Below are 7,320 nucleotides of genomic sequence, written 5' to 3' on the forward strand. Positions count from 1 at the left end.
GACTCAACAGTTGTTTTGTGAATGAAATGGGTCATAAAGTGAAGTAATACTATTAATCAGAAACACCTGTCAAATTGGAGCCAACAAACCTGAATTATGCAAACTCACTGAGCTTCAGCATCTTCATCTTACGGATAAGAATAGCTTACCTCATATAAGAGATTGTGAGGAATAAATTAAGGGAAAGGCCTTGGGTAAAGGCTGATTCACTGAACAGTCTTGACTCAGACCTCTTTATTTAAAAAGCCCAAATGAAGAACTTGCAGAGTCCAGAACAGGAAACATGTAGCTACAGGCTATGGACTTAGTAACTTGTTGCATGAATATAAATAACAAATGCAGTAACGTTACTTTTATTCAGAAGTTATGGTAAAAAGCAACATATAAATAATGTTCAAAACCTTTTCTCAATTTCACTACAATGGAATCAAGTTTTACCTGAATATTCACATGCATAGCTCATCTGCTGAGCTCTGATTTCAAAGAACATAGAAATTCCTTCTCCAATTTGGTTTTTAGATTTAGTTTTCCAAAATTTGGCTTTCCTTAAATATATATTTTATATTTCTTATTGTGCATTGTGTGAATTTTAACTTCATGTTCCTACTTTCTTTGATTAGACTTTGCATTATTAATGTTTTCTATTGAGATTTCACCATTAAATTTGGAACATAATTTCCATTTCTCTGGCTCATGAGTTGCCATTAGAATTGTTAGCCAAGCGTGCAAAAACAATTCTTTGTAACCATTTTCTTGATTTGGAATAAAAATAAGCATCCATTTATTGACTTCTTCCTGAGTACCAATCATAGTAGTAGATGCTTTATGTACTTCATTTCTAACACACAGAGCAAATCTGTGTGATAGATATTATCCTCTCAAATATCAGCAGAAGCATCATAAAGTGCCTTTGTCACTGGGATTGGGAGCAGTATAAGACTTGGAACTTGTCTTTACTGTATTATATTTTCATAAAGAGAATAATGGAGAGATTTTACTTTATATAAGATTTTTTTACAGCCCCATAAAGATTTTTGCTTTATTTTGGAACGATATTTGCTTTATTTAAAAAATAACAAAAGATTATAAAACAACCACTTCACACTCACTAGTATGGCTATACTCAAAAAGGGAGAGAATGACAAGTGCTGACAAGGATGCGGAGAACCTGGACCCCTCGTACATCACTGGTGGGAATGTAAAGTGGGCCAGCTGCTTTGGAAAGCAGTTTGCAGGTGCCTCAAAGTTAAATACAGAGTTACCATGTAGACCCAGAAATTCTCCTAGGTATACACCCAAAAGAAACAAAAACATATGTCCACACAAGAATTTGTACATGGGTGTTTGTAGAAGCATTATTCAAAATACCCCAAAAGCAAAACAACCCAAATGTACATTTTTGATAAATGGATAAACAAAATGTGGTATATATCCATACAATGAAATATTGTTTGACAATATTTCAATGAATGACATGCTAAAACATATTACAACGCAAATAAACTTTGAAAATGTACTAAGTGAAAAAAGCCAGTCACAGAAGACCACATATTGTATGATTTCATTTATATGAAATGTCCTGCGTAGGCAAATCTAGAGAGACAGATCAGTGGTTGCCTAGGCCTAGGAGATAGGTGTGGGGAAAGGGGGTGGTGAGTGACTGCTAATGGGTACAGGTTTCTTTTTAGATAAATAAACATTGCAAAACTTGGTAAATATATTTTTTAAAAACCATTGAATTGTACACTTGAAATGGATAAACTTGTGATATACAAGTTATATCTCCATATAGCTGTTAAAGATTAGAGAACACCACCACAATATCCTTTTTTTCTGTTTGATTTTGAAATTGGGTCTAAGCTCTTCCTCTACAAATAAGCTTGCTTATTGTGTAAGAGAAAAGTAGTTGTTTTATCAAATAAAAGATGGAAAATACTGTCTTCATCTACTTAGCAGTAGTGGTTGTGGGTACCACTGGCCTTGAAATCTGATCAACTATGTTACTTGGCCAATTAACCTCTCTGAGCCATAGTTTTTACATTTATAAAATGGAAGTAATACTTTCTACTCATGGAGCTCCTGTAGAGATGAGACAGTATATAAAAGGGCCTTAACCCAGGGCCTCGAGTATTCAGATTCAACAAACTCAATGACTAATTATTTTATAAATATTCATGGAGGGACTACTATATGCTCAATAATTATGCTCGATCCATTTGTTTTCTAAATCATAATGTGAAACTTTAATGTGAATAATGCATTTTATAAATCCAGAAAGTCATAATATTATAATATGAAATTGTACTTGTAAGTTATAAGTTGTCTACAAAAAGATGCATTAGTCATATTCAAGTAAATAAAGAGCTATTTTTCTTTCCAACTTTAAAAAAGTGATAACAACTATATATCAATAGAGATAAGGTCAGCAGGAGTAGCTTGCCTTTTTTTCTTTTTTCTTTTTTTCTTCTTTAATTTTTCAGTTACAGTTGACATTCAGTATTACATTAGTTTAAGGTATACAGCATAGTAGTTAGACATTTATATAACTTAGAAAGTGATCTCCCGATAAGTCTAGTACCCACCTAGCACCATACATAGTTATTACAGTATTATTGACTATATCCCCTATGCTGTATTTTACTGTCTGCCATGACTATTGTGTAACTGCCAGTTTGTACTTAATCCCTTCACCTTTTTTTTTAATAATAAGAAATTGCTGCACAAACCAAAGGAATAGTTGGTCGTTTCAAGAAGCCATCTAGTGGCCTATTTAAGCATTACAGTTATTTATTTTGCAACACTTTTAGTTCAATATTTGGTTTTTATAACACTCAAATGAATTTCTTCAAAGGCAAAATTGTAAATTGAATAGTAAATGAGGCTGAAGTTGAGTTTAGAGTTCCAAAGAAGTCTAAAAGAGACTTTAACTGTGTTCTTATTAATATGGACCAAATGCTTCAAATTCCCTCCATGGAATCCCCTGCTGTAATGTTGACCAGGCAAAAATGAAGTTAGTAAGCTCTTCTTATGTTCCACCATGCCCTGTGAGAGGTCTTTGAATACAAAGGTAAATGTGATCCAGTTTTTGTTTTCCAGAAGTTCACAGATTAGTGCCCTTAAGTACACAGATGGGTGGTTAGGTAATATACTTGACCTGCAACAATTCTGCTGTGTTCATCATGTCTGGTGCTAAATACTTCTTACAGCAGAAGAGTGATTTTCTTCCAAGAAGTATTTGTTTAAGACTAATAAATTTTTTAATGAAGAAGGAAGATATACAACTCCATTACCTTTCAGTTATATTAGAGACATAAAAGCATAAAGTTAGTTGGAATAGACAGGGCAGACGTAAAAACATCCTAATTCAGAGGGAATGGGCTTAGGAGGGGCAAGTGCATGTAAGAGGGGCCACACCTGACCACTATCTCTCTGTCTCATGCTCTGGCTTTTGTACTAAATTCTTCCACTTCAGGGGCATTGGAATCTCAACTTTGTCATGTCTACATAACAACATATCTTTAAACAGTGTTGTGAGGCTCCAGAACAGCTCAGCACCTCCCAGAATTCCTGAAAATGTTGGAGTAAGTCCCTGTAAGGTCTATCTTGAATCCCTTTTGCCTTAGACCTTGACAACATGGAGCATTTTTTTTGCTTTAGATGTAGAGCACAGGAAGAAAGTTACTAAAAGCTGCAGATGACTTTTAAATTCTCACGCAGATCCCCTGCAGCCGATTGCTTTGGACCCAAGTTGAAAGTTAATAAAATGCAAAGGATGGAAAGGAGATCGATGGTTGCCAGGGTCCCAGGTTGGGGAGAGAGGATTAACTGCATGGGGGCACAAGGAAACTCTGGGGTGATGGAAATATTTCCCATCTTGACTGTGATGGTGTTTAGATGCCTGTCAAAGTTCACAGGACTGTACACTTTAAACAAGATGCATTTCACTCTGTGCATTTTACTCTATTTTTATTTAAACATTTAAAATATAAAAAAAATGCAAAATTCCAACCCTATTTGGTCCATGGAGCAAAAAATCCAAGTAGTATTTTTCAATGATTTACTCTTCTTAAAAAAATTCTCAAGATCAGAAGCATTTCATAAGCTTGTGGATCTCATGCTTAAAAAATGAAACTATTAATAAGAAGGAAGTTTCTAGAATCTAGAAATAAAACAATTGGTTTTGCCAATAACATCTAACAAGCACTGCGTTATGGGCTTTACGTGATTTACCTCATTTAAAGTGTACAGCCCCCTGTAGGTCAGTACTACCGTTGAGGGGAAACACAGGGCTTGGAACAGTTAAGAAACTTAGCTAAGAACCCACAGATGATAAGCAATAAAGCCAAAACTCAAATCCAGATCAGTTTGGCTCCAAAGTGCAAGTGTATTTTATTTTACTCTATTATACTCTTTCTAACCAAAGGAGCACTTTCATTGTTTCCTTAAGTATTATTATATCGCTGCAATATATTTTTGCTAAGAAAGCTGAAAAGTAACGTGGAAACCATGGCACAGTATAAGCACGTTTGAGGAGCAGGAGAGTTTCCGGAAACGCAAGGTAGTGCTGCTGGCCGAATGGGCAGGAGAAGCCTTCTCCGGGAGCCTGGAGTTCCCACGCCATCACTCGAGAAAGCAGCGTCTTTTGGGGGAACGATGATAAGCCCCAAAGATATCTGGTTCTCTTTCTAGTCCCTGGATCTTGCGAATGTCGCCTCATATGGATAAAGAGACTTCGTAGATGTGATGAAGTGAAGGATTTTGAAATGAGATTATCTTGGATTATCTAGATGGGCCCTAAATCATAAGAGGGAGATTGAGGGAGATTTGACACCGAAGAGAAGGCAACGTGATTGTGGAGGCTAAGATTAGGGTGAGGCGGCCTCAGCCAACGCATGCCACAGCCACCAAAAGCTGGAAGAGGCGAGAAAGCAGAATCTCCCCCAGAGCTCCCGGAAGGAATCGGCCCTGCCAACATCTTGACTTTAGCCTGGTAAGACTGATTTTGGACTTCTGGTCTCCTTATCCTGCCAGGGACTTAGATCCCTGGGCAGGGGTACTGGGGCTCCCCACAGACCCAACTCAGGCGTGCTGTCTGGAGACGCCAGCTCCGTTCCGTTCTCTCCTTGCTCACTTTTGCTCACACATCCTCGTTGTCCCTCCGCTCTGCCCCACACAGCTACTCCAACAGGTGGAAAGGACCACCTGAAACCTCGTCCCGGCCGTAGGGGAGCAGAAGTGGGGTGGGTTAGGAGAAGAGCAAAAGCAAACGCAGTGACTGCAGGACTTCAATACGACCAGGCCTGGCCAGTCTGTTTCCTCAAAGCCCCAAGCGCTCAGTGGAGAAGTCACCGTTCGCTCCTCCGCCTTGCTGTCCCTTTAGACCTGGGGGCTGGGAAGGCCTTGCCGAGCTGCTCTCACCTGCCCTTCAAAGGAGACATGTTTCTGTGGGTTAAGCTTAACAGTCATTGTAACCCTCCTTTAAAATCAGTCCGCCGAGGAGTGCAGTAGTCCTCTCTGACCCATGGTCTTGCTTTCTGCGGTGTCAGTTGTTCAGTCAACTACAGTCCGAAAATATTAAATGGAAATTTCCAGAAATAAACAAGTTTTAAATGGCATGCCGTTTCTGAGCAGCGTGGTGGAATCTCTTTCTGTCTCGCTCTGTCATGGGCTCAGTACTATCCATGGTTTCAGGGATCCACTGGGGTCTTGGAACACATCTCCTGTGGGTATGGGGGGGACTCATGTAGCACCTTGGCATGTTACTCAAACTAATTGTTTTTGCCAGAAAGAAGAATTTGAAACAGCAAGAATCTTGCTTCCCGCCTCCCTCCCAATGCCAGCATCGTGTCTCCGTAATACTTGTTCCTGCCCATCGAGGGTCCTGAGTGTCCAGGTGAGAAGGTGTCTGAGTAGGGAGAAGAAAAGGGAAGTGAGTGTCTTCTGAGGACTCACTTCCCCTCTGAGCACATTCACGCACTTAGCCTCCCACCTGGCACGCTGGGGTGGGACAATGATGGCCAAAAGGGAATGACCCCTCCTGGGAGCTGACACTTCTCCTTAAACTTACTCACCACCTTCTGTTGCTGCCAGTGAATCTCAACGAGCCATTTTTTCCTGCTTCGGTGACATTTTACAAACCCCCTTTTCTGATAAAATTCTGAGTTAATTAGACATGGGAAGTTTGTTTCGTATTGTGTTGCAGGGCATTTCATGATATAAAGTGTCTAAGATAAGGAAACCTTTGAAATCATTCATCTGGACAGTTTCAGAAAGGATGTCACAACCACTCTGACAACCAATCTTATTTTCCTAGGGTGGTGACTACTTGTAGAGCTCGTAGGAGCTTCATTGTATTTATAATTACTCCTTTCACCTTGACACAATGGTCTTTTGACAATAACTACATAACCTTCTTGGATTTCTTGTTCCTGGCTTGACAGCTAAATCTATGGAACTTGAAATTATTGGTGCTTTCTAGTGTTTAATCGTTTTGCGGTTTGTGTAATCTGAGGCTTGAGGAAATTGGGCAATATTAATATTCTACATTCCACTATTGAAAATGCCCTCTCAAGGTCAGATGTGACCAGCTAGTCTCCATACTCAGGGGTATCTTTCCAGGCTCTGTCAGCTGATGGTTGACAATGATAAAAGACCCAAAGTAAACCAGCCTCAGCAAACAATGGAAAATCTAGGGAGAAGAGACTTCAGGCCTGGTTGTTCCCAGGAGCTCCAACAATGTCATGAGAACCCAGCCTCTCGCCATCTCTCTTTTCTATTTTCTGTGTCGGCTCTGTTCACAGAGGGACTGTCTCCGTGTGCTGTCTAGATGGCTGCCAGAGCCTCTTGTTTACACCCTCCTGTATTCCAGTTCAGCAGGAAAGAATAAGCTTCTAGGCTGCTCAACCTGATGGAAGTCCTAGGATCTACTCTCACTGGGCACGATTAGTCAGGTTGGGAGAGGTGCTCTGAACCCTTTAGTGAGGCTGTGAGGGTTTCCTGCCATGATTGACAAAGCTTAAGTGAGTAGGTCAATCCCAGAGCCAGAAGTCCCATCAGTTCCACCACGGCAAGTGTTCTGAGAAGGCAGGTGGAAGATTTCCTGCCAGCGACACTCCAGCGACTTAGCAGAAGGACGAGAATAGGTGAGGGGACCGCAGATGTCCACTACACTCTCCAACCTTTCTACGGCATCTGACCTTGGTGTCCTTGAAATATGCGTTGCTGCCTTCCCTCGTGCAGTGCTCTCTGGGTTCCCTTCTCTCTGGCTGCTCTTCTGTCTCCTCTTCCTCACCTTCCCCTGTGAGCAATGGGATGGCCCCC

Source organism: Pteropus medius, unplaced genomic scaffold (genome assembly GCF_902729225.1).
Source record: "Pteropus medius unplaced genomic scaffold, Ma_sr-lr_union100, whole genome shotgun sequence".
Classification (NCBI taxonomy): domain Eukaryota; kingdom Metazoa; phylum Chordata; class Mammalia; order Chiroptera; family Pteropodidae; genus Pteropus; species Pteropus medius.